This window comes from Pan troglodytes, chromosome 6 (genome assembly GCF_028858775.2).
Source record: "Pan troglodytes isolate AG18354 chromosome 6, NHGRI_mPanTro3-v2.0_pri, whole genome shotgun sequence".
NCBI lineage: Eukaryota > Metazoa > Chordata > Mammalia > Primates > Hominidae > Pan > Pan troglodytes.
The window spans coordinates 6,111,660-6,138,418 of record NC_072404.2 but is presented as its reverse complement, the minus strand read 5'-3'; the positions used below and the strand labels follow the sequence as shown (position 1 = coordinate 6,138,418).

The 26,759-nt window shown below is 60.3% G+C and overlaps 1 protein-coding gene across 1 annotated transcript in view; it reads right to left on the bottom strand.

The window, feature by feature from the left end:
• FAM20C (FAM20C golgi associated secretory pathway kinase) overlaps positions 1-26,759 on the bottom strand; it is a 69,162-nt gene that overhangs the window by 25,133 nt on the left and 17,270 nt on the right. The window lies entirely within an intron of this gene.

Genomic DNA, 26,759 nt, shown 5'->3' with positions numbered 1-26,759 from the left:
CTGCTGCCTCGCGTGGCGGGAGGCACAGTGCAGATGTGACTGAGGCTCTGGGGAAGGAGAGACCACAGCGTCCCTGCAAGAGGGGCCGAGGGAGACCTGACTTCAGAAGACACTGCGCGGCCGGCTCTCAGGATGGAGGAGGGACCCCAGCCGGAAGGGACCCCAGCCGGAAGGGCCAGGACACGGCTCCTCCCTGAGCCTCCCGGGGGAGCTCAGCCTGCACGTCCTTTTAGACCCCTGCACTCTGGGCTGGGAAGAGGACGCTTGTGTTGTCTGAAGACACTGCGTTTGCCATGATTTGTTCCAGCAACCAAGGAGGGGAATACAGGATACCCAGCCACACGAAGGCAGGGCAGATGGACACGGTGATTTAGTCCCAGCTGGAAAGGCTGTGAAATTACGACCTGTTTCCTCCAAATCCGGTCAGGCCATCAATGCTAAGGCTCATGACACTTAGGAAACCACACAGAATGAGAGAAGGCACTGCTGTTCACAAAGGAGCCAGAGAGAGGGTGACAAACACCACACGTGCATCCCTGGGCCAGGCGACGCGTCCTCACGGGAGCCCCCGTGGCTCTCGCGGCTGCCCCCATTTTAAAGACAAGGAAACCGAGGTCTGGAAGGAGACAGAGGCGTCTGCAGAATCGCACGGCCAGAACATGGCACAGCTTGGACGGGAACCAGGAGTCTGACTCAGGCCTGTGATCTTTTCTTCAGGGCCCTCCAAAAACCACACACCAGCTCCTGCTGTTCCGAACGTCCGTGTTTCCTCCCGGATCTGGGCCCCTCTCAGGAAGGCTGGGGCTGCAGGCCCAGAGGTGTGCAGAGGACCCATCCCTGGAGAGGTCCTGGCTCCAAGAGGATTCATTGTTTCTCCGAAATCCAGGGCTCCTTAACAACTGTGGCTTCAGCGGGAGGGACACCACGCCGGGTGCCCCGTCCTGCAACGCACACGATCCCGGCACGGCCGAGGGGCCGGTCAGCCGCGGCGCTAGGCCTTCCCGGAGCTGGCCCCTTCAACTGCTGTTAGGACCACGTGTCACCTTCTCATAGAACGGTTCCCACTGTTGCTGCTAACAAACATTTCAACGCTCTTCAGTTTGTGGGAAAATAGAAAACATTTGCTTTGGTTAAAAATAGAGAAAACTGGCAGCTTATTACCAATGCCTATTGGGGACTAGAAGCCAGCAGGGATGTGGCTCTCACTCTGAGCTGAGCGCTGTGCTTAGCTGTTTGAGTGAATTGATTCGCAAAACCTTCGGGACACCCTGCTCTACAGTCACGGAGACGGCCAGTGCAGGCAGTGACGCAGGGCCACGCGTGCAGGCGTGAGGGTTGCTCTGTCCAGGGAGGAGACGGCTCTGTGGAGCCACGGGATGTCCCTGGAACGGGGTCTGAGAGGTGGGGGGCTGGGCCGCATTCTCTCCACTGGACACATGGGAGAACAGATGGGTAGCCAAGGTCTGCTCACCCAGGGCTGCCGACTCCCACCCTCTCCAGGTGGATGGGGAGTGGGGTGTCCCCCGGGGTTTTTCCAAGAAGCATTGCAGAGGAGGCAGCTCAGGGCGTCAGCAAAGAGCCACTGTCCTTCCTTGCTCCCGCTGCTACCCAGGTGGGCCGGCGGCCGAGCAGGGAAAGGGGCGTCCAGTCTGATGAGGGAGGCAGACACCTTCCCCGGGTCAGCGTGTTCCACAAAGCAGGGACAGCCCGATGAGGCCGACGGAACGGATGCCAGGTCGGCGGCGGAGACCAACAGCAAACCATCAGGCGGAACCCTGGGCAGGGGCGGCTGCTGGGGCCGGAGGATGGAGTCCTTGGGTGTCCTGCTCAGCACACAGGGCCGCCCCAGGCCCCTGGGCACAGATGGGAAACTGAGGCCCAAAGAGGGGTGGGTCAAACACCAACCATTCATGCATTATGGAAAACCACCACCTCCCAAACCCTGCCAGACAGGCAGAAAAAGACCCGGTGCCTGAGAGGCCGTAAGAGCTGGGAAGCCTGCACACACCGCCAGGTGCCCACTCAGCCAGACGCACGCGCCCCTCACAGATGCTCCTCTGTGCCTAAGGCCTCCTGCTCACCCTCCTGGAAACAGGCAGGCAGCCTCCTGACCACACTTGGGCTTACCAAGAACACCATCCCCAGCCCAGGCCACACAGTGCGGCTGCTGGATGACCTCAGCCGGGACCCTCCTCCCACGGGGACTCCACAGATGCCGGAACCCTCCTCCCACGGAGCCCTCCACGCCGGGACCCTCCTCCCACGGGGCCCTCGACGCCGGGACCCTCCTCCCACAGAGTCCTTCACGCCGGGACCCTCCTCCCACGGGGCCCTCGACGCCGGGACCCTCCTCCCACAGAGTCCTCCACGCCGGGACCCTCCTCCCACGGGGCCCTCCACGCCGGGACCCTCCTCCCACGGGGCCCTCGACGCCGGGACCCTCCTCCCACAGAGTCCTCCACGCCGGGACCCTCCTCCCACGGGGCCCTCGACGCCGGGACCCTCCTCCCACAGAGTCCTCCACGCCAGGACCCTCCTCCCACGCGGCCCTCCCCGCCAGGACCCTCCTCCCATGGGGCCCCACTGATGCGTGTCATTCACCACCACCAAAGTGTCAGTCAACGTCTCCTGCCCCGGCCACCCCGGGCTCCCCGAACATGCTGCTGCTGCTCCTGCTCTGCCCTCCAGGGGTTCTCACTGCCCCGGAACAGACCCCCCAGCGCACCCACTCCTGTCTCCCGTCTGCATGATGGTTGGGGTTGGCCACGCCAGCCTTCCTGATGCTTGGATGGGAGGGTCCTGCTGGGGCTGCTGCTCCTGCCTCTGTACTCGCTGCCCTGGCCTGGACCACCCTGGCCTGTGTCTTCCAGCATCATCTCCCAGGCCGTCTTTTCTTTGATAACTCACTGCATCCTCAACCTCCTGGGCTCAGGCGAACCTCCCACCTCAGCCTCCCGAGTAGCTGGGACTATAGGACCCACCGGGGTCCAGCAGCGGGTCCACACTGAAGCCAGGTTGATGTGGCGCTTTTCCCTTCATTAACCGATAGGTATTATTCAGTATATTATTGAGAGCAGTAAACACACAGGACTCTTCCCTTCATTAACCGATAGGTATTATTCAGTATATTATTCAGAGCAGTAAACACACAGGACTCTTCCCTTCATTTGCCAATAGGTATTATTCAGTATATTACTGAGTGCAGTAAACACAGAGGACTTTCCCCTTCATTAACCGATAGGTATTATTCAGTATATTACTGAGGGCAGTAAACACACAGGACTTTCCATGTGCCAGGCTCTATCCTCAGAGCTTTCTGTATCGCGACTCATCTAATACCAGGCTCTATGGGGCAGGCGTTTTTCCACCCATTTTACAGATGGGAACACTGAATCGGGGAGACACCAAGGACCTGTCTGAGGTGGCCGGCCAGGGTGAGGCATGTGGACCAGACGGCCTGGCCACCCTCCATCCACCCACGGCCCCACAGGAGCCTCGTGAAGGGCTCCTGGTGTTCCGAACACCGGGACACAGAGGTCCAGCCACGAGGCTCTGCTGTAATAAATAACCACAGACAGGGGCACTTTAAGCCACGGGGATCTGTTTCCCCCCCCCACCCCGTCCTGGGGACAAGAAATGCAAGGCTGAGCTGTGGGCGGGGCCGAGCTCCCCGTGGAGACTCTAGGGAGGATCCTTCTTGCCTCTCCCAGCTCTGGGGGCTCCAGGAGCTCCTGGGCTTCTCACCGCATCCCTGCAACCCCTTCCCTTGGCCTCCTCCTCTGCATTTAATCTCCCTCCACCTCCCTCTTACGAGGACAGGGGATTGCATTTTGGGCCCAGGGAAAGTCCTCATCTCGAAGTCTTTAATTTAATCTCACCTCCAAAGACCGCTTTTCCAAAGAAGGTGACATTTACAGGTTCCTCGGCTAGGGCCCGAGATACTCGGGGCACCTTCCAGAGGGTCGCGGAAGCGGCGAGCTGGTCCTTCCCCATCCCCCTACCCCATCTTTCTATCCCATTTCTCTTGGATTCCCTTCTGCAGGGCCAAACTCAGGGAGGCCAAAAACTAGATAAGACAGACACTTTCTTATTCCTCCACACTAGATCCCTAACTCACTAAATGAAGGCACGGAGGCAAAAATTAGCCTTTCTATCTCGGGTAATCTTCTCATCACTCACACAGCAGAAAACCACCACCTGTCATTAGCGAGATATATTAAGCTGTTTAATACCAGGCTTTCAGCCGGCAGAGCTCTGGAAGGTGCGGGGCTCTCCCTGGCAGTGACTCCGGCACGACCTTTTGGTCCCCGAGTTCGCGGTCCACACTTCCTGCCCATTTCTGCGTCGCTTGTTCCAGCCCTGTGGGGTAGGTGTTTGGCAAAACGCGGCCGTCTTATTTAAAACCCCTGGCACCTTGCTCATCCCCCATCTGTCATTCTCACCATGTGCCACCGCTGTGGTCTGGACTGTTTGCGTGAGGACGGCCAGCTCTCCAGCCACGGGGCTGCAGGCAGGAGGGGCCCCACCGGGCTCGGCCACGACCTGGACCAGCTGCAGCCAAGGCCTTCCCGCTCAACACAGGAGGTCTTTTTCAGCGGCCATGTGTGAGTCAGGAGAACTGGGAATGAGAATGGCACAGGGCCCAGGAAGGACCAGAGGGCAGCGATGTGTGGAATTATTTATACACCAGCCAGAACACATTGCAGCAAAGTTCCCAGAAAATGCATTCCTCACAGCAAAGGGGGCTGCCTCATTGCACGTGGAAGGAAACTCACTTCCCACACATCACAGCCCAGACAATCCGCCTATTTCACACAAACCCGGAGGTGCTGAAGGTTATGACGAGACCTCATCTGGACGTGAAGGGCCCCTCCTGGGTGCGACATTTCCCTGCTTCTGGTCCTAGAGTGGCCCCCGTGGGGCTGACAGGGAGGCATCTTGGTGGTGGGGGGATGGGGTGCGTGGGTGGGGCAGGGTGTGGCCCGACTACGGGTCCTGGTGTCGCTACTCACCCTGGCTGTGATCCCCACCCATGAACAAGATGCCTGGTGGGCGGTCTTGGACGGGGTTCCCAGTGCTGAGTTTCAGAAGGAGGAATCCCCAGCGTGGGACCCTCCAGCCAGCATGCGGTCGTCATAGGTCACGACTACAAACACGTTGAGGAGGCTGCCCGGGACCCCACTCATGCCGTCAGCGGGAGCCGTGTGAGTCGTGGCGTCTGTTCAGTCAGGTCACTCTTGGTGGAGGATGTGGGATGGACCCACAGGTGCCGCGGAGGCTGGCAGCTGTGCTGAGATGCTAAGGACCTCAGCTCCAGGCACCAGTCATCCAAACCTGAGCTTCTTGTTGGGACAGGTCATTCCCTGGCTCACACCGGCTCTGTGGAAACGCTGCCCTCAGAGGAGAGCTGGGGGTGTAGGCAGCGGGCGTCTCCCCTTCCACCCTCCACAGCCCCCATGGCAGTGTCAGCCTCTCACAGGGGAGGGACAGGGACACGGACCTGGCTTGTTGACCCCACACTGAGCCGTGACACCAACCCCCTGGGTGGCCAGTCTTGGGGGTCTCCTCAACCCAGCAGAGGGGCCTGAGTCCTCACAGTCTGAGACAGCCACACTGACAAGAGCCCCTATGATCTAAGGACTAGAGATTTCCAAGCTTTTCCAATGAACCTGCCTTCTTCGGAACCCATGGGGACAGGCAGCACCGAGCCAAGACCCTGCCCAGGGCAGGGGTCGCCTACTGACCTATCTTTTATTTTCTCAGAATTTCTCTGATTGGCCACGGGCCTCATCACAACCATGCCAGGCAGATGGCTTTTCCCCCTGGTGTTGCGTTACGCAGGCACAGGCCTGTGCACCTGACTGAGCCCGCCGTCCCCCATCAGCTCTGACGGGTCGGTGTGGTGCGGCGAGGGCTTCAGAACCATTCAGGTGAACCCTAGGACCCTCCTAACCGGCCCCATGTACCCCTCCCGGGTCTGCAGGAAACCTCTGCGCCAGCTCTTCAACATGAGACGCAGAAGAAGGACAGAATCATTTCTTTGGCTGGAAAATCATCTCAGAAGCGGCTCTTCAACCTCTTACAGTCAATTTAATGAAAATCCATTTTAAAATGATTCAATGATTTGCAACTGTAAAAGTCTAAAGTCATTTCCACTTGAAAACAATTGCGGTGGTTTAGACTTTATTTCAAAAGCAAACAGGGAAAAAGAATTGCTTGAAAGTTTCAGACCCACTGTAGTTTTAAACACGCTACTGTCGGCTCATCCAGTATTCATGGATAGGACTCAGGGAAGTACAACTAGACTGGAAATGAACGCGGGCTCCCCGGTAGCCTGAAAACACAGGTGCAGACATCTTTCTTACTGAAACCCTTGTGACGCTTCCTTTCGTTTCAAAGTAATAAAAGGGTAAGCTGCTACTAACTACTAAACCAGAATTAAATATTTAGCACCAAGGTTACTGTTACAATCTTGTTTTTCCTCCGTGGAGCCCTAGATGTTTAAAAAAACATCAGTAAGAAAAATAAACTAAATGCATAGTTAGGGGTTTGTGTTTGAGCCCGTTCTCTGCTTGTCTAAGGAGATCTTAAATCTGCAGTTTCCTTTTTTGGCATTAAAAACAACCAGACCTGAGCAAACTGCTTTTGAATGAAATCCCCTGGCTTCCATTTTCGTCCCCAGTACGAGGAAAATGAAGGCCATATTTTCTTTCCCGTCCTTTTAATCTTCCCTCCCTTTCATGACAATTAGAACGACGGCCCACACACTAGCGGCACCCCGGCGACCGTCATAACTGGAGAAAATACAAAAAGACCCTCGATATTGCCGTTCCGGGGAATGTTTTTGGAAAAAAAAAATGACTTTCCTTGATTTTCAACAAATGGGGTAATCTTTTCCAGGAGACCCCACGGAAACACACATCCTCAGTTGGCCAGGGTCGGACGGCCTGGGGAGGCTGAGAAGGTCTAATCAGAACAGCTGAGGGGAGGGTGCCAGTGTGGGCTTGGACGGCTGCAGGGACAGGCCTCAGCTTCCCCATCTGTAAAGTGGGTGCAGGGCCCAGAACCGCACTCTCTGAGGGTTTTGCTGTTTTTACCATTTATTCATTTCCCTGTCAGATTCTCTGCAACGGTTACATAATTGTTAGTAGTTTCCTTTTACTTATTAAGCAAAGAAATGTCTAGCTGCCAGGTGAGGGCAGGAGAAGACAGCTACCTTCTGTGGCCAGCCTCAGTTGATGTAACTTTGGCCACCGGTAAATCATCAGGGTGTCTGGACAAGCCAAAGTGACCTCAGAGGCCAGAGGCTCCAGCCCTGGCGGATTCGGGCCTGTCATGGGCAGTGGGGTGGAGCGGCCGCCTGTGCCCGTCCCCACAGACCTGCGAGAGGGTGGAGTCTCTTACCACCACCTGGTATCAGGGCCACGACTGGGGGGCACATGGGGCCACCTGAGAGGCCCAGCCGGGCAGCCGTGTGGCTGCGGGACAGCGACTCCCTCCTCCCTGATCCTTGGGCCCTCGTCCTTGGCTGGTAAGCGCTGGGACTCCTGTGAGGGTGACTAGGCCTTGTGGCGCGCCCCTCTGAGTCAGCCCATGCAGGAGACACAGTGTTAACCTTGATTTGTGGCACGCCCCTCTGAGTCAGCCCATGCAGGAGACACGCTGTTAACGTTGATTTTGTTTTCAAACCTTCCACCCCCTGCACTGTGACCCTCCAGGGCCCCTCCTAGCCGGCCTTCTCCAGGGACTCAGACAGCTTAGCCGGTCACGAGGCAGAGGAAGGGAATCCGTCCTCTGTGGTGGGACATGGGGCACGTGGACTCCAAGAGGGCGGCCTGCAGTTGGCCCAGGCTGAACCCAGTGGGTTTGGGAGGTGCAGCTCCTTCTCCAAAGGCCTCCATCGCACTCCAGGCCACACACCCTAGCAGGTCAGGTGAGCCCTGGCGTCTGCCCCCAAGATCACCCCTGCTTCTTCTCCCATCCGGTCTCATGGAACTCAGTGAAACCCAGGTTGTTCTGTGCAATGAGAGAAGCCTCAGGAGACAGCCGCCGTGTGACCCCCATGAGGGTGCCGTTCTGCTCTGTGAGAGAAGGCTCAGGGGACAGCCGCCGTGTGACCCCGTGACGGTGCCATTCTGGGCAATGAGAGAAGGCTCAGGGGACAGCCATCGTGTGACCCCCGTGACGGTGCCGTTCTGTGCAATGAGAGAAGGCTCAGGGGACAGCTGCCGTGTGACCCCCATGAGGGTGCCATTCTGCTCCGTGAGAGAAGGCTCAGGGGACAGCTGCCGTGTGACCCCCGTGACGGTGCCATTCTGTGCAATGAGAGAAGGCTCAGGGGACAGCCATCGTGCGACCCCTGTGACGGTGCCGTTCTGTGCAATGAGAGAAGGCTCAGGGCACAGCCGCTGTGCGACCCTGTGAGGGTGCCGTTCTGCTCCGTGAGAGAAGGCTCAGGGGACAGCTGCCGTGTGACCCCCGTGACGGTGCCATTCTGGGCAATGAGAGAAGGCTCAGGGGACAGCCGCCGTGCGACCCCCGTGATGGTGCTGGCGGGCCGGGAGCCCGGGGCAGACACAGGATGGTCCTGGGGTGGAGGGCCGGGCAGGCTCAGGGGTCCCAGGTGCCCCTCAGGGGCAGCGCCCATTCAGCCTCCTCGTCCTTCTGTGCTTCTGAGATGCCTGGGGCGGGGGACCCCGAAGAGTCTCTCGAAAGCTCATTTCAGGATTGTTCTTCAAATGAAAAAAGTTCATTTTTCTTCTGACTATAAAAATAAGCCAGGAAACTGGAAGCAACATGAACGTCCTCTACCCGGGGCCGGCAAGGCGAATGCCAGGACCACCTGCGGCGTCCGCGTAAGGGCCCCTCCCTGCGACTGCAGCTGCAGGCTGACCCCTCTGCAGGCACCAGGTGCCGTCCCCACGGGGCTCGGTGCAGAAGCCGGGACGCCCCCCACACAGACGAGCCGGCTGCAGACATCACTTGCAGGGACACGTCCGCCCCACGGCATCTGCCCCACCACGCGCCCGCCTGCCCCTCTGCTCCTCCTGCATCCTTTGCAGTGGTTGCCTCTGCGGGGCCCACAGCCACCAGGACAGCCCCGGAGAGCGAGACAGACGGGCTCCTTGGCCTCTACCCCGGCAGGCTCTGTGATCATTCACTTGCTCAGAACCACACATCGAGCCCCTACTATGTGGCTAGTGCTGCGGACACAATGTCGAGCTAAGTTAAGACTCAGCGCCCAGCCCCCGTGGAGCCTGCAGCCCAGCGGACAATCCGACAACACGGAAATCCCCACGTCTCCATCCCTGTGAGGCTGGGACAGCTGTACACACCCACACTTCAGGCGTTGGACAGAAGGGAGCTCACCCCAGGCCCTCTCACTGAGAACTGGGGACCAGCCCTGGTCCCAACTGCCCTTCATAGGAACACACACGGGTTCCATTCATACACACGTGCACACTCCCCCACATTCACATAAGCCTACACACACGTGCATGGGTGTGCACACACACATGCCCTCACATACACATGCACAGGCACACACACATACAGATGCCCACACGTGCACCCACACAACACCTGCATGACAACAGATGCACGCCCTCACACACACATGCACACGTGTGTACACACACCCACACATGCACACCCTTACACACGTTACACATGTACACACGCCACACATGCACACCGACACGTGCACCCACACAGCACATGCATGCACACACATACCCTTACACACTCATACACATGCATACACAGGCAATGCACACCTGCACGCCCACCTACCACACGAGCGTGTGCACACTCATACACACGCATACATAGGCATGCACACCACACGCTCACCTACTCATACACATGAGCACATGCTCATGCCCACCCCTGGCACCAAGCAGCACTCCAGGCACTCTGCCAGCCATGGTGCTGCTTCCCCTTGTGCTGGGCTGCTCTCCAGCCTTTGGTTGGCACCTCAGGGCCCCTCACTTCTGCTCTCCGGCCCTTGGTTGGCACCACAGGGCCCCTCCCGTCACCTCTTGCTGGGATCCTGGCCCCAGGGTCTCAGAGCCCCCAGGAGGGGCAGGGCCTCCGTGGACACCTGTGCACTCCCCTCTCAGTGCCAGCCCTGGGCCTGGGGGGTTCAGGCCATTCTTCACCAGGCATCTGCTTCCTGAGCCTGTGCCACAGCAATCCACTCCCTTACTGAGGGCCTGCAAGACTGGGGACCACAGTGGGGGCTGACGGTGACCACAGTGGGGGCTGACGGTGACCCCAGCTGCTCTCAGTACCCAACTGCAGCACTGGGCTCCTCTGGACACCCGAGTCCCTCCATCCTCACTGCCGGGGGCTGGATCAGGCCTGCCCTGACTCTCACAGGGCGCTCACTCTCCACTGACCCATCACACCCACTGAGAAGCTTTCTAAGAAACAAAACACAACAGCACAGCTGCCCTGGACCTCCAGACATCCCTGCATGGCCCCCAGCCCTGCCATGTCTCCTGACTTGCGCACTTCTGGCTCCGCACAGGCCCCTCCCTCCCGAGTGCCCAGATGCTAAGAACGGCTCCTGCAGCTCCCTGCCCTGCTGTAGACGAGGCTCCACCCTGTGCCCAGATGCTAAGAATGCCTCCTGCAGCTCCCTGCCCTGCTAGAGACGAGGCTCTGCCCTGTGCCCTGGGCCCACCATCCGGGCTCTCACTTCTCAGGCATGGGAGGCCTCCTGTCCTTGCTCCCCAGGGTGTGACGGCTGGGTGCCCAGGGAAGATGCAGCTGACCACCCCAGGCCTCCTATGCTCGAGCACCAGATGACCTGCCCACCACGTGGAGCTTCCTGTGTGCACGGGTCCTGCCCTCCCTCCGGCCTCTCTCCCCTGCACACGTGGCCAGCACAGGCCCTTGCAGGAATGTTCCTCTCCAGACCGCCCCCTGCTGCCGACCATGCCATTCAGGTCTCAGCTCCAATGCCGCCCCCTAGGACTTCCCCAGGCGGTGCCTACACAGAGGTCATGCTTAACTCAGTTTGTGGGAGAGACCCCAGAAGTTCAGTGGAACAACGCCCTCTTCACCAAGCCTGTCTCTGCCATGCTCCTTTGTTTCAGTCCCTCCACGCATCACCCCTCTCTGAAACGTTCCTGCATATTTGTTCACATGTGCGTTGACCACGCCCCCCGGGAATTTAAGCTCCACTTGAGGTGGGAACCTGCGTGAGCAGCATCCCCAGCCACAGCAGGCGCCCAGTGGGTGGGCCCAGCGACTCTGCTGGGCAGGGCAGGGGTGAGAGAAGAATGGACTCGGCCTCTGCTCAAGGGCCTAATTTCCTGAGTTTATAAGGGACAGGCTCTCAGGCAGGACCCAGGAGGCCACTTGCATGCCAGGAGCCAGCAGCTCTGGGCACAGGGACCCCACCACAGCGAGGGCGGCATGTGGGGGTCCCGGCAGCTTCCAATGAGGTGGATCAACCTTCCTGCAAGAGGCCTTGGCTTGGCTTCCCCCAGGGAGTCAGCAGGAGCTCCTGAGTGCCAGGCAGCTTTGCCCAGCCAGACCCAGGGTGAGGACCGGGCTTGGAGGCCGGCCCACACCGAGTGTGGACACAAAGGGGTCCTTGTCCAGGTCTGGTCAGGCCCAGGCCTCTGCTGGGTCCACACCCACCCAGCCCATTGGGCAATCTGTTTGCCTTTGGAACCGGTGAGGCCACAGTGGAGAGAAACATGAATTTTTATCAGCAGAACAGAAAATCCTTCGAAATTCCAAACTGATCCCTCACTGGTCCTCAAAACCATTTTGTTTCCCCCAGCCTTAGTTCATGGGCTTTAGGAGAAGAGCCAGTGTGAGCCCAGCTCCCCTGCCCTCCCCGTCCTTACCCCGGCCCTGGAGGCCAGGTCCCTGCCTGGCAGGATTCACCCAGGAGTCTCTGCAGGACACCCTGGGCTGACTGCTGGACAGTCCTCTTGGCCAGAATTGCTTTTCCTGTGGCTCCCAAGGCCTTCAGCCAAGGCCCCAGGAGGGGTCTGCACAGCCATAGCCGAGGCACCTCCTGCTGCTTCAGGTACCGGATTCGAAGCCAAGCCCCCGCTCTGAGAGGGAACGCGCCTCCCTCAGACCCCGCCGACAGCCCTGGCTGGCCGTTGCTGTCCTGGGCTGGCCGTTGCTGTCCTGGGCTGGGCATTGCTGTCCTGGGCTGGGCATTGCTGTCCTGGGCTGGCTGTTGCTGTCCTGGGCTGGCCGTTGCTGCCCTGGGCTGGGTGTCCTTCACTTTTCATCCATGCACTCAGCAAGCACGGACTGTGCACATTCACGGTGGGGTTCATGCAGCGACCCCAGCCCCTCCCCCAATTCTCCACCTGTTCACCTGCCCAGCCCTGGACAACAAAGTCACATGCTCCCCTCAAACCTCACCCCACGTGGAGCCTGGCTTCCTGCATCACGGAGAAGGGACAAGAACCGCAGAAAGGCAACCGTGCCTCCAAACACCACCACCACCCATGGTGACGACCCCAGGAGGGGCCAGCCTCTGTGCGGTGGGGAGCACTGGGGAACCCTCACTTTATGTCCTGTCTGAGCCGCTAACAGGTTCTGAGCAAGTCCAGTCCATGCCACTGGGTTTGGGCTGGACCAGAGTGATCTGTCCGTCCTGGGCCCATGTCAGCTCCCAGCTAGACGGGAGTGATCTGTGCGTCCTGGGCCCGTGTCAGCTCCCGGCTGGACCGGAGTGATCTGTGCGTCCTGGGCCCGTGTCGGCTCCCGGCTGGACCGGAGTGATCCGTGCGTCCTGGGCCCGTGTCGGCTCCCGGCTGGATGGGAGTGATCCGTGCGTCCTGGGCCCGTGTCGGCTCCCGGCTGGACGGGAGTGAACTGTGCGTCCTGGGCCCGTGTCGGCTCCCGGCTGGACGGGAGTGATCCGTGCGTCCTGGGCCCGTGTCGGCTCCCGGCTGGACGGGAGTGAACCGTGCGTCCTGGGCCCGTGTCGGCTCCCGGCTGGACGGGAGTGATCCGTGCGTCCTGGGCCCGTGTCGGCTCCCGGCTGGACGGGAGTGATCCGTGCGTCCTGGGCCCGTGTCGGCTCCCGGCTGGACGGGAGTGATCCGTGCGTCCTGGGCCCGTGTCGGCTCCCGGCTGGACGGGAGTGATCCGTGCGTCCTGGGCCCGTGTCGGCTCCCGGCTGGACGGGAGTGATCCGTGCGTCCTGGGCCCGTGTCGGCTCCCGGCTGGACGGGAGTGATCCGTGCGTCCTGGGCCCGTGTCGGCTCCCGGCTGGACGGGAGTGATCCGTGCGTCCTGGGCCCGTGTCGGCTCCCGGCTGGACGGGAGTGATCCGTGCGTCCTGGGCCCGTGTCGGCTCCCGGCTGGACGGGAGTGATCCGTGCGTCCTGGGCCCGTGTCGGCTCCCGGCTGGACGGGAGTGATCCGTGCGTCCTGGGCCCGTGTCGGCTCCCGGCTGGACGGGAGTGATCCGTGCGTCCTGGGCCCGTGTCGGCTCCCGGCTGGACGGGAGTGATCCGTGCGTCCTGGGCCCGTGTCGGCTCCCGGCTGGACGGGAGTGATCCGTGCGTCCTGGGCCCGTGTCGGCTCCCGGCTGGACGGGAGTGATCCGTGCGTCCTGGGCCCGTGTCGGCTCCCGGCTGGACGGGAGTGAACTGTGCGTCCTGGGCCCGTGTCGGCTCCCGGCTGGACGGGAGTGATCCGTGCGTCCTGGGCCCGTGTCGGCTCCCGGCTGGACGGGAGTGATCCGTGCGTCCTGGACCCGTGTCGGCTCCGGGCTGGACGGGAGTGATCTGTGTGTCCTGGGCCCGTGTCGGCTCCCGGCTGGACGGGAGTGATCTGTGTGTCCTGGGCCCGTGTCAGCTCCTCTCACCTCTCCCACCTCGGTTTCCCAGTCTATACTAATCAATAAGCATTGGCTGAGTGAGCCCTGGGATGGAGGAGTGACCAGCCCTGTCCTCGGCTGGGCCACGTGGTGGACACGGGTCATGTCCAGAGAGCCAGGCGGCGTCAGAGCGGTGGTGAGGCCGCACAACGATGCCCACACACTTGTCACTCAGACCCTGCCCCGCCCTCCCTCCGACCAGGCTTGGAGCTTGGCGTCCCGGCCTCCCTTCGGCTCTCCGGCTGGGCCACGAGCTTACCGGGACATTGAGCAGGTCGTGCACTCCCGTCAGAGGGGCCACACCCGAGGGTCAGTGCGGGTGAACTGAGGAGGCAGCACGCGGCGCGGCACTGGACGGAGGCCCCGCAGGACACACGGAGGGACCCTCCAGGACGGGAGCACCGGAAAGGGGCCCCAGCTGCCAGGAAGAAGTGCTGAGCCCAGGCCTGCGGGGCGAGGAGCTGCCGGAAAGGGGCCCTGGCCTCCGGGAAGTGCGGAGCCCAGGCCTGCAGGGCGAGGAGCTGCCGGAAAGGCCCCACGGCCACGTGGTGAACACCTAAATACTTTGCTTTATTGAGAAAAGCAGCCAGTGTGGTTGTGGCTGGGCTTGAGCTGCCGGGTGAACGCCGTGGCCTGCCTGGCAGCTCGTGTGACCCCGTTTCACAGACGAGGAGGCTGAGGCCCGGGAAGGTCGAGAGCCAGCCCACAGGCGGCAGGCCTGAGCGTCCAACCCCTACCCCACCACTCCCGGCCTCACACGTCCTGCTAACAAAGCATCCCGAGGCCGACGGGGACGGGCGGCCCTCGGCCCACTGTACAGGACCCCAGGTAGCTTATCGAACAGGAACATCGATAGAACATCAATTAAAGAGCAGCTGCACCTCCTCTCCCAGCCGGCGTGCACCACCATCAGCCAGGCCCCTCTTCCTCTGAGGGTGGCCGCTACGGCCAGCCCCAGCCAGGCGCTCATCGAACCTCTCGGTCCTCTCCTCGTGCAAATGGAAAGCTTTGCAGTGACGCACGGGCCCCGGGTCATTGTTCTCCCGTCTTTCTTATTAATATTGCATCTGTTTTGCCCTCTCTGGACGTGGCCACGTGGGACTGCAGAGAACCCTCAGGGCACCTCTGCCTGGCCCTAGACACGGCTGCGAGGGAGGCCTCAGAAGCCGCTTCAGGGAAAGCCGGCACCTCTCTAGGGCCACCCTGCGCCAGGCAGCTGTCTGCCATCCAGTGCATTCTAGGGACACACCTAACCTCAAGCCGAGCCCGAGGCCACCATCTCAGCACCGCCCCCCAGGATGGCCCTGAAATTCCCCCAGGTCCAGGTGCACGTTACCTCCTTGATGCACAAACAGCCAAATGCAGCTCTACCCTAAAGAGGGGCACCCGGGAGGGGCTGGAGTGCAGCTCCACCCTAAAGGGGGGCACCCGGGAGGGGCTGGAGTGCAGCTCTACCCTAAAGAGGGGCACCCGGGAGGGGCTGGAGTGCAGCTCCACCCTAAAGGGGGGCACCCAGGAGGGGCTGGAGTGCAGCTCCACCCTAAAGAGGGGCACCCGGGAGGGGCTGGAGTGCAGCTCCACCCTAAAGAGGGGCACCCGGGAGGGGCTGGAGTGCAGCTCCACCCTAAAGAGGGGCACCCGGGAGGGGCTGGAGTGCAGCTCCACCCTAAAGAGGGGCACCCGGGAGGGGCTGGAGTGCAGCTCTACCCTAAAGAGGGGCACCCGGGAGGGGCTGGAGTGCAGCTCCACCCTAAAGGGGGGCACCCGGGAGGGGCTGGAGTGCAGCTCTACCCTAAAGAGGGGCACCCGGGAGGGGCTGGAGTGCAGCTCCACCCTAAAGAGGGGCACCCGGGAGGGGCTGGAGTGCAGCTCCACCCTAAAGGGGGGCACCCGGGAGGGGCTGGAGTGCAGCTCCACCCTAAAGAGGGGCACCCGGGAGGGGCTGGAGTGCAGCTCCACCCTAAAGAGGGGCACCCGGGAGGGGCTGGAGTGCAGCTCTACCCTAAAGAGGGGCACCCGGGAGGGGCTGGAGTGCAGCTCCACCCTAAAGGGGGGCACCCGGGAGGGGCTGGAGTGCAGCTCCACCCTAAAGAGGGGCACCCGGGAGGGGCTGGAGTGCAGCTCCACCCTAAAGAGGGGCACCCGGGAGGGGCTGGAGTGCAGCTCCACCCTAAAGGGGGGCACCCGGGAGGGGCTGGAGTGCAGCTCCACCCTAAAGAGGGGCACCCGGGAGGGGCTGGAGTGCAGCTCCACCCTAAAGAGGGGCACCCGGGAGGGGCTGGAGTGCAGCTCCACCCTAAAGGGGGGCACCCGGGAGGGGCTGGAGTGCAGCTCCACCCTAAAGGGGGGCACCCGGGAGGGGCTGGAGTGCAGCTCCACCCTAAAGGGGGGCACCCGGGAGGGGCTGGAGTGCAGCTCCACCCTAAAGGGGGGCACCCGGGAGGGGCTGAAGTGCAGCTCCACCCTAAAGAGGGGCACCCGGGGGGGGCTGGAGCTCACCCACAGCCAGTCTGTGACCACCATGTCACAACCTAGAGAAAGCAACAGGAGCCAGGGATGATGACCACAGGAGGGGCCTGGGCAAGCCTCGACCCCAATAACACCCCCACTGCACACAGGTCCTGCAGAAGGCCCCACGCAGCTGCAAGGCCGAGGCCAAAGCTGTGTCCGCCTCCCCCACAGGCCTCGGGGGGTCAGCAGCCCCAGGGCACCTGGGAAAGGTTTGTCTGAGCTGCACCTGCTCACCCCTGGGGGGCCGCTGACAGCCACCCTCCTCTTGGGCCCCTTTGCTCGGTAGAGGAGGCATCTGGCTGTGGCCCCAGAGCTGTGCCTGGGTCATAGGAAGCCAGTCAGACAGGACACAGGGCCTCTTCACACCAGTACGATGCTGCTTGGGATGAGGCCGTTCAGGGTGGGCCCCCGCTCCTGCCTTTAATTCCTCGTCACTGCTCAAGCTCTGCTGCCCGGAGACAGGCCCCAGCGGGCCATGTGTTGTCAGAGCCCGGAAGGAGGGCTAAAGTTTCTGCATCTAGAAACACTGTCTCAGCCCCGCGAGCCCTTCTGCAGCTGCCTCTGTTCATGTGTCTTGGCTGGGAAGAGTTCCTGGGCCTTGGGACAGCTGTTTGCAGACAGTCTCTTTGGGAGACGTAGACGGACACACACACACACTCTCTCTCTCACACACACACTCTCTCTCACACACTCACACACACTCACACTCTCATACATACACACACACACACACACACACATACGTACGTGTTTCTATTCTTTGCAAAAGGAAAGAAAAGCAGACTATAACAGAGAAGGGCTGCAGGCCCCGAGACCCACCACGGAGCATCGGCCCCAGACGCTGAGCCAAGGCCGGAAAGCAGGACTGGGACATGAAGGGAGATGGACGCAGGGGGCAGGAACCCCGCCCCAGACACCGTAAACCCAGCCTGGCAAACACCAGACAAATCTGAATGCCTAAGCCCCATCACCAGGTGGCGGACGGCCAGAAACTCCCAGGCTGGAAAGAGCAGGGAGGGCAGGCGTCTCTGGAGAAAAGACTCCCCGGCCAGCATCAAGGACCAGGGCTCCCAGCTGGCCTTTCCTCAGTGAGATGTCACCCCACAGGCTGGGAATCTACCACCAGAGGCCCTGCTCCCCACCCAGCCCCATCCTCTCTATACACCACGGGCCCTGCTCCCCACCCAGCCCCATCCTCTCCATACACCACGGGCCCTGCTCCCCACCCAGCCCCATCCTCTCCATACACCAGGGGCCCTGCTCCCCACCCAGCCCCATCCTCTCCATACACCACGGGCCCTGCTCCCCACCCAGCCCCATCCTCTCCATACACCAGGGGCCCTGCTCCCCACCCAGCCCCATCCTCTCCATACACCAGGGGCCCTGCTCCCCACCCAGCTCCATCCTCTCCATACACCAGGGGCCCTGCTCCCCACCCAGCTCCATCCTCTCCATACACCAGGGGCCCTGCTCCCCACCCAGCCCCATCCTCTCCATACACCACGGGCCCTGCTCCCCACCCAGCCCCATCCTCTCCATACACCACGGGCCCTGCTCCCCCCACCCAGCCCCATCCTCTCCGTACACCACGGGCCCTGCTCCCCACCCAGCCCCATCCTCTCCATACACCACGGGCCCTGCTCCCCCCACCCAGCCCCATCCTCTCCGTACACCACGGGCCCTGCTCCCCACCCAGCCCCATCCTCTCCATACACCAGGGGCCCTGCTCCCCACCCAGCCCCATCCTCTCCATATACCAGGGGCCCTGCTCCCCACCCAGCCCCATCCTCTCCATACACCATGGGCCCTGCTCCCCACCCAGCCCCATCCTCTCCATACACCACGGGCCGTGCTCCCCCCACCCAGCCCCATCCTCTCCGTACACCACGGGCCCTGCTCCCCACCCAGCCCCATCCTCTCCATACACCACGGGCCCTGCTCCCCCCACCCAGCCCCATCCTCTCCGTACACCACGGGCCCTGCTCCCCACCCAGCCCCATCCTCTCCATACACCAGGGGCCCTGCTCCCCACCCAGCCCCATCCTCTCCATACACCAGGGGCCCTGCTCCCCACCCAGCCCCATCCTCTCCATACACCACGGGCCCTGCTCCCCACCCAGCCCCATCCTCTCCATACACCACGGGCCCTGCTCCCCCCACCCAGCCCCATCCTCTCCGTACACCACGGGCCCTGCTCCCCACCCAGCCCCATCCTCTCCATACACCACGGGCCCTGCTCCCCCCACCCAGCCCCATCCTCTCCGTACACCACGGGCCCTGCTCCCCACCCAGCCCCATCCTCTCCATACACCAGGGGCCCTGCTCCCCACCCAGCCCCATCCTCTCCATACACCAGGGGCCCTGCTCCCCACCCAGCCCCATCCTCTCCATACACCAGGGGCCCTGCTCCCCACCCAGCCCCATCCTCTCCATACACCACGGGCCCTGCTCCCCCCACCCAGCCCCATCCTCTCCATACACCAGGGGCCCTGCTCCCCACCCAGCCCCATCCTCTCCATACACCACGGGCCCTGCTCCCCCCACCCAGCCCCATCCTCTCCGTACACCACGGGCCCTGCTCCCCACCCAGCCCCATCCTCTCCATACACCACGGGCCCTGCTCCCCACCCAGCCCCATCCTCTCCATACACCAGGGGCCCTGCTCCCCACCCAGCTGGAGCCTCTAAACTCTATGGTATGGTGCTCACTCGCTCACTCCGCCTCTTTTGTACATTTCTCTTTCACTCTGTACATAACTCCCACTGTTAACCACGCCCTGTCCTCCTGGGCCACTTTGGGAGACTGGACACACATAGCTGCCTGTCTCCCGTGGAGCATAGGAGAGTGTAGTGACGAGGAGTGTTTAGGCAGCACCTGTGGCTGGGCCTCCCCACGTCCAGAGGTCAGACCCCCTTCAGGCTTCGAGTCTGAGTCACGTCTGTGTTCCCAGTGCTTGGCCGGAGGCCAGGCCCGGCACTCCGAGTTTGTGGAATGACTAAATGAATATTTCTACCTGGAGGTGGTCACAGCCAGTGTCATGGGCAGCCGCCGCATGCCTGGAAGGTTCTTTCCAAGACGCAAGATGGAATTTGTAGCCAACAGCCTGCTTGGTGTGTCCACCGGACTCAAACCCATGCTCAGTCCCCCACTTCTCCAAGCTGGAAAGCCAGTGCCCGGTCTCCTAGGCCAGGTCAAAAGGGTTCAGCCCTGCCAGCGCCTGAGACCTCTTCTTCCAACGCCCTTGTTGACAGACGGGTACGCTGAGTTCCAGGAGGTGAGGGCACTCAGTCAGGTCAAACAGCAACAGTGGCTACGCCAGGCCCGTCGCTCTGTGGCTATGTGGTGTTTCCTAAAGACGCACCGTTCCGCTGACCGTGCCAAGTGCAGGTACCGCCTCCCGCGCCACGCTTCACCTAACACACGTGTTTTCAGCATTCAAAAGTAACTACACCGAAAGCACGAGAAAAACAAAAGTAACTAAATTGGACGTCCTAAAATTAAGCTTGTCCTTCAAACGATACCACATATGTGGTAAGGATCTTGTATTTAGAACATGTAAAGATTTTTTTTTTTTTTGAGACCGAGTTTCACTCTTGTTGCCCAGGCTGGAGTGGGGTGGTGTGATCTCGGCTCACTGCAACCTCCGCCTCCCGGGTTCAAGCGATTCTCCTGCCCTCAGCCTCCCGAGTAGCTGGGATTACAGGCGTGCATCACCACGCCCGGCTAATTTTGTACTTTTAGTAGAGACGGGGTTTCACCATGTGGGTCAGGCTGGTCTCGAACTCCCAACCTCAGATGATCCACCTGCCTCGGCCTCCCAAAGTGCTGGGATTACAGGCGTGAGCCACTGCGCCTGGCCAAGACGTCTTAAAACTTAGTAACAAAAAGACAAATACCCCAACTGAACAAAATGGCAAAAGCTCTGAATAGACATTTCTTTAAAGAAGACACGTCAATGGCCCGTGCCCACATGGAAAGACACTCTAATATTAGTCACTGGGACGTGCAAGTCAAAACCACCACAAAACCCCCCTCCACCCCCACCGAGATGGCCGTCATCAAAAAGCCAGACAACAGCACACGCTGACGAGGAGATGGAGAAACTGGAACCCGGCAACGAGCGCGCAGGGTTACACAACGGTGCAGCCGCTGCAGAAAACGGACAGTCAGTTCCTCAAACAGTTAAACGCAGTTATCATGTGATCCGGCAACTGCTCCCCAGAATACATCCAAGAGAGCTGAAAATACCTGCCCTGCAAAACCTCATACACGGTTGCTCAAAGCAACATTATCCTTGATTGTCAAAAAGTGGAAACAACTCAAATGTCCATCAACAGAGGAAAGAATGAACAGCCACACCGTGGAATATGACTCAGCCATGAAAAACAGGGAGGCACCTACGCGTGCTGCAGCACCGATGAGCGTTGAAACCCCGTGTCAGTCACAAAGGACTGTGCAATGCAGGACTCCAGAGCCTTGGAAACGTGTCACTCACAAAGGACTACGCAGTGGCCAACTCCGGAGCCCTCCATGTCACTCACAAAGGACCACACACTGCAGGACTCCAGAGCCTTGGAAACGTGTCACTCACAAAGGACTACGCAGTGGACAACTCCGGAGCCCTCCATGTCACTCACAAAGGACCACACACTGCAGGACTCCAGAGCCTTGGAAACGTGTCACTCACAAAGGACTACGCAGTGGACAACTCCGGAGCCCTCCATGTCACTCACAAAGGACCACACACTGCAGGACTCCAGAACCCTCCATGTCACTCACAAAGGACTACACACTGCAGGACTCCAGAGCCCTCCATGTCACTCACAAAGGACCACACACTGCAGGACTCCAGAACCCTCCATGTCACTCACAAAGGACTACACACTGCAGGACTCCAGAGCCCTCCATGTCACTCACAAAGGACTACACACTGCAGATTCCAGAGCCCTCCATGTCACTCAAAAAGGACCATACACTGCAGGACTCCACAGCCCTCCATGTCACTCACAAAGGACTACACAATGCACAATTCCACAGCCCTCCATGTCACTCACAAAGAACCACACACTGCAGGACTCCAGAACCCTCCATGTCACTCACAAAGAACCACACACTGCAGGACTCCAGAGCCCTCCATGTCACTCACAAAGAACCACACACTGCAGGACTCCAGAGCCCTCCATGTCACTCACAAAGAACCACACACTGCAGGACTCCACAACCCTCCATGTCACTCACAAAGAACCACACACTGCAGGACTCCAGAGCCCTCCATGTCACTCACAAAGAACCACACACTGCAGGACTCCAGAACCCTCCATGTCACTCACAAAGGACTACACACTGCAGGACTCCACAGCCCTCCATGTCACTCACAAAGGACTACACACTGCAGGACTCCAGAGCCCTCCATGTCACTCACAAAGAACCACACACTGCAGGACTCCAGAACCCTCCATGTCACTCACAAAGGACTACACACTGCAGGACTCCACAGCCCTCCATGTCACTCACAAAGGACTACACACTGCAGGACTCCACAGCCCTCCATGTCACTCACAAAGAACCACACACTGCAGGACTCCAGAGCCCTCCATGTCACTCACAAAGAACCACACACTGCAGGACTCCAGAACCCTCCATGTCACTCACAAAGGACTACACACTGCAGGACTCCACAGCCCTCCATGTCACTCACAAAGGACTACACACTGCAGGACTCCAGAACCCTCCATGTCACTCACAAAGAACCACACACTGCAGGACTCCAGAGCCCTCCATGTCACTCACAAAGGACTACACACTGCAGGACTCCACAGCCCTCCATGTCACTCACAAAGAACCACACACTGCAGGACTCCAGAGCCCTCCATGTCACTCACAAAGAACCACACACTGCAGGACTCCAGAACCCTCCATGTCACTCACAAAGAACCACACACTACAGGACTCCAGAACCCTCCATGTCACTCACAAAGGACTACACACTGCAGGACTCCAGAACCCTCCATGTCACTCACAAAGAACCACACACTGCAGGACTCCAGAGCCCTCCATGTCACTCACAAAGAACCACACACTGCAGGACTCCAGAACCCTCCATGTCACTCACAAAGAACCACACACTGCAGGACTCCAGAACCCTCCATGTCACTCACAAAGGACTACACACTGCAGGACTCCAGAACCCTCCATGTCACTCACAAAGGACTACACACTGCAGGACTCCACAGCCCTCCATGTCACTCACAAAGGACTACACACTGCAGGACTCCACAGCCCTCCATGTCACTCACAAAGAACCACACACTGCAGGACTCCAGAGCCCTCCATGTCACTCACAAAGAACCACACACTGCAGGACTCCAGAACCCTCCATGTCACTCACAAAGAACCACACACTGCAGGACTCCACAGCCCTCCATGTCACTCACAAAGGACTACACACTGCAGGACTCCAGAGCCCTCCATGTCACTCACAAAGGACCACACACTGCAGGACTCCAGAACCCTCCATGTCACTCACAAAGGACTACACACTGCAGATTCCACAGCCCTCCATGTCACTCACAAAGGACCACACACTGCAGGACTCCAGAACCCTCCATGTCACTCACAAAGGACTACACACTGCAGGACTCCAGAACCCTCCATGTCACTCACAAAGGACTACACACTGCAGATTCCAGAGCCTTGGAAACGTGTCACTCACAAAGGACTACGCAGTGCGTGATTCCATTTGTATGAAAATCCAGAATAAGTAACCTATGAATATCAAGAAGCAGAATGTAGGCTAGTGCTTGACGGGGGCTGCAGGGGGACAAGGGGGTTGAGGAGTGATGACAGAATGGTGAAGGATTTCTCTGTGGAGTCACGGAGAACGGGCTAAAATCAACTGCGGTGATGAATGCACAGTTCTGAGCTGAAAGCCCCCAAGCTGCAGACTTTAAGTGGGTGAATCGCATGGCTTGTGAATTATATCTCAATAAAGCTGACTTTAAAAAAAGAACGTAAATATCTTAACGTAACCCTAAAGCAAAAGCACCCAGGAGCTCTTGGGTTAATGTGCCGGCTACGTGCTTTTCAGCGACTATTAGAAACGGAGACCCTAAAACTTCCCCTGGTGACCCCGCCCCCCACACGCTGTGCAGCACCCCAGGCTGGCCCTCACCTCACCGCCGGCCCCTCATCTACACCCTCTCACCGCACATCTAGCACCTCGGAGGAGAAACACTGTGCTCTCTAACTAATTCACGACGTTGTACTAGGAACTCACCAAGCCATGATGAGCGCAGAGAGCAAAGTCCTTTACTAAAGAAAACTTTTTTTTTTGAGACGGAGTCTTGTTCTGTCCCTCAGGCTGGAGTGCAGTGGCTCACTGTAACCTCCACCTCCCAGGTTCAAGCGAATCTCCTGTTTCAGCATCCTGAGTAGCTGGGATCACAGGCACAAACCACCACACCCGGCTAATTTTTATATTTTTAGTAGAGATGGGGTTTCACCATGTTGGCCAGGCTGCTCTTGAACTCCTAGATTCAAATGATCCGCCAGCCTCGGCCTCCCAAAGTGCTGGGATTACAGCTGCGAGCCAGTGTGCCCGGCCTTTAAAGAGAACTATTAATCATGGATTTTAACTCATTAATGCTGTGGTCATGAACCACAGCTGCTTTCGTATGCAAACCACAGCCTCTGCGGAAGAAGAAACGATCATCCCCCAGGCCCTGGGCAATGGGTCATCAGGGGCGCGACTGGCTGCAGGACCTCGATCAATGACAGATCCAGGCCCCCTGGTTTGCAAAGGAGGGTCGGGCACCAGCCAACGCCCTGACCTGACCCGGGGGGCGGCGGTGAGAGGACCGAGCTGGGAGGTTTGCAAAAGGTTCGCACACACCCGCCCGCCTGAGGTGTGGGGGTCCCTGCCTCTGCCCGCCACGTGCCCTGTGGGAAGACGGAGTCCCGGACCAGCCTCTGGACTCCACGGCCTCGGACGTATCCTTTCCCTTTCCGGGCCTCAGTTTCCCCAACTGCAGCAGGCTTCTCAGGCCTGTTTCCTGGCTATGCTGTAACCCGGCCCCCACCTCCCCGCTTAGCCCATGCGTCACACTGGCCTCCCCGGGTGACAGCACAGCCCTGCCCAGCCCGTCCGTCAGCAGCCTTGGCCTTCAGGCAAGCTGGGACGGCAGGGCCCTGACAAACGGGTCCTAGGGAGGGGGCTCTGGAGCCTGGCGCCACCTCTGCCCGCTGCAGGACCGTGGGAGGTCCCCTGACCTCTAAGGTCAGCCCCTCGTGTGGCCACGCTGGGGACGTGGGGTGTCCATCATGGTGGGGGGCTGGGGAGGTTTGGGGAGGCCTGGGGAGGAAGAGGTGGGGGAGGTGAGGTGGAAGGTTGGGGGCAGGCCGGGAGGTTGGAAGAGGCTGGGGGAGGCTGAGGGAGGTTGGGGGAGGCTGAGGGAGGTTGGGGGAGGCTGAGGGAGGTTGGAGGAGGCTGAGGGAGGTTGGGGGAGGTTGGTGGAGGCTGGGAAATGTCTAAGGGGAGGCTCAGAAAAGGCTGGGAGGGTGGAGGAGGCTGGGGGAGGTCCAGGGAAGGCAAGGGAAGGTCCGAGGGGAGGCTGAGGGAGGTTGGAGGAGGCTGAGGGAGGTTGGAGGAGGCTGAGGGAGGTTGGGGGAGGCTGAGGGAGGTTGGAGGAGGCTGAGGGAGGTTGGGGGAGGCTGAGGGAGGTTGGAGGAGGCTGAGGGAGGTTGGGGGAGGCTGAGGGAGGTTGGAGGAGGCTGGGGGGAGGTCCAGGGAAGGCAAGGGAAGGTCTGAGGGGAGGCTGAGGGAGGTTGGAGGAGGCTGAGGGAGGTTGGGGGAGGCTGAGGGAGGTTGGAGGAGGCTGAGGGAGGTTGGGGGAGGCTGAGGGAGGTTGGAGGAGGCTGAGGGAGGTTGGGGGAGGCTGAGGGAGGTTGGAGGAGGCTGGGGGGAGGTCCAGGGAAGGCATGGGAAGGTCCGAGGGGAGACTGAGGGAGGTTGGAGGAGGCTGGGAGGAGGCCCAGGGGAGGCTGACGGGGCAGGAGGACGGGAGAAGGCTGGGGGAGGCGGAGGGTAGGTCGCGCACCCTGGGCTTAAGGGGACACTGGATCCTGGTCCAGGAGGGTCTGTACTTTCCTTCTCTAAACCCCAGTTGTCTCGTCTTTACGCAGCGGTAAACGTCACCTCCTATAACTCACAGGGCCATGTGAGGATGGACAAACATAAAGGCTTCTGTATATAAACCCCAAGCACAGGCCGGGCCCACAGCTACCGAGTGCCCACGAGACGCCGGTTCCCGCAGGGCCTGGGTTAGAGCAGCGGCTTGGTAAATGTCACCGTTCTCCAACCACAGCTGCACTTTCCACCTCCTCAGAGATGAGAAACGGGGCCTGAGGATTCACGCGGACCATGAAATAGGGGCCGGACAAGCTGGCGCCCAGGAACACTCTGCTCTCTGCGGACGGGACACAGCACTCAAGGTTCCGTAGCTCGGCGTGACGGGGCCACCCCTCCAGGGAATGCTCCTGAATGAACCTGGAAACATTTGCGAGGCTGAAAAATGCTCCCACAGGTGGGAGGCAGGAGTCTGCCTCCCCCAGCCGTGCCCGCGGCTGGAAGCCAGCTCAAGGGAGATGAAGACACCGCCATTCAGCGACTATCCCACTCCCGTTACTGCCAGGGGAAGGGTCCGCCCGGCACCAGGGGAAGGGTCCGCCCGGCAGCAGCTGCCCAGGATCATTTGTCTCCTGCCCACCCCCAGCTCCACACCACAGCATCCTGAAAGGAGGGGTCTTCAAACAGCTCCTTCACGTAACCCAGGAGACCCTCAGGTCTCCGGGCGACGCCATCTCTCCTGGCTGAGCCTCCTCGACCGGGGCAGAGGCCACGAGAGGCCCAAGGAGGCTGAGTTTCACATCCACGCACAGAAACGGGGAAGAAAGTGCTTGTGATCTCAGGCCCCACGCAGGGCTGGGCCGTGAGACCCGTGGGGGCAGCGGATCAGCTCCCGTGCGTTCATCCCACCCCTGGCAGCAGCCCTTAGCCCCAGGCCCTGAGCTCTGATGGCCTCCGTGTAATTTTGGTGAACGGCTGCTCCCCGGCCCTGTGTGAGCGTGTGAGCGGGGATGCCCTCGGCCCGGGCTCCGGCACGGGGCTGTGACTCATCCACCGGCTCCCGGCAGCCCCGGGTCTGAGGCAGGACTCGTGGGTCTTGGGGGAAGACCGGGGCAGGGCCACCTCCCTCGGTCGAGTCCCTCCAGCATATCTGTCCAGAGAAATGAGAGGCCCAGAAACCGAGCCCAGCTGCAAACATCTGCCTCCAGCCACAACTTGCAAGCAGGCAGCTATATTTTGTTTTACCTGCAAAGTATA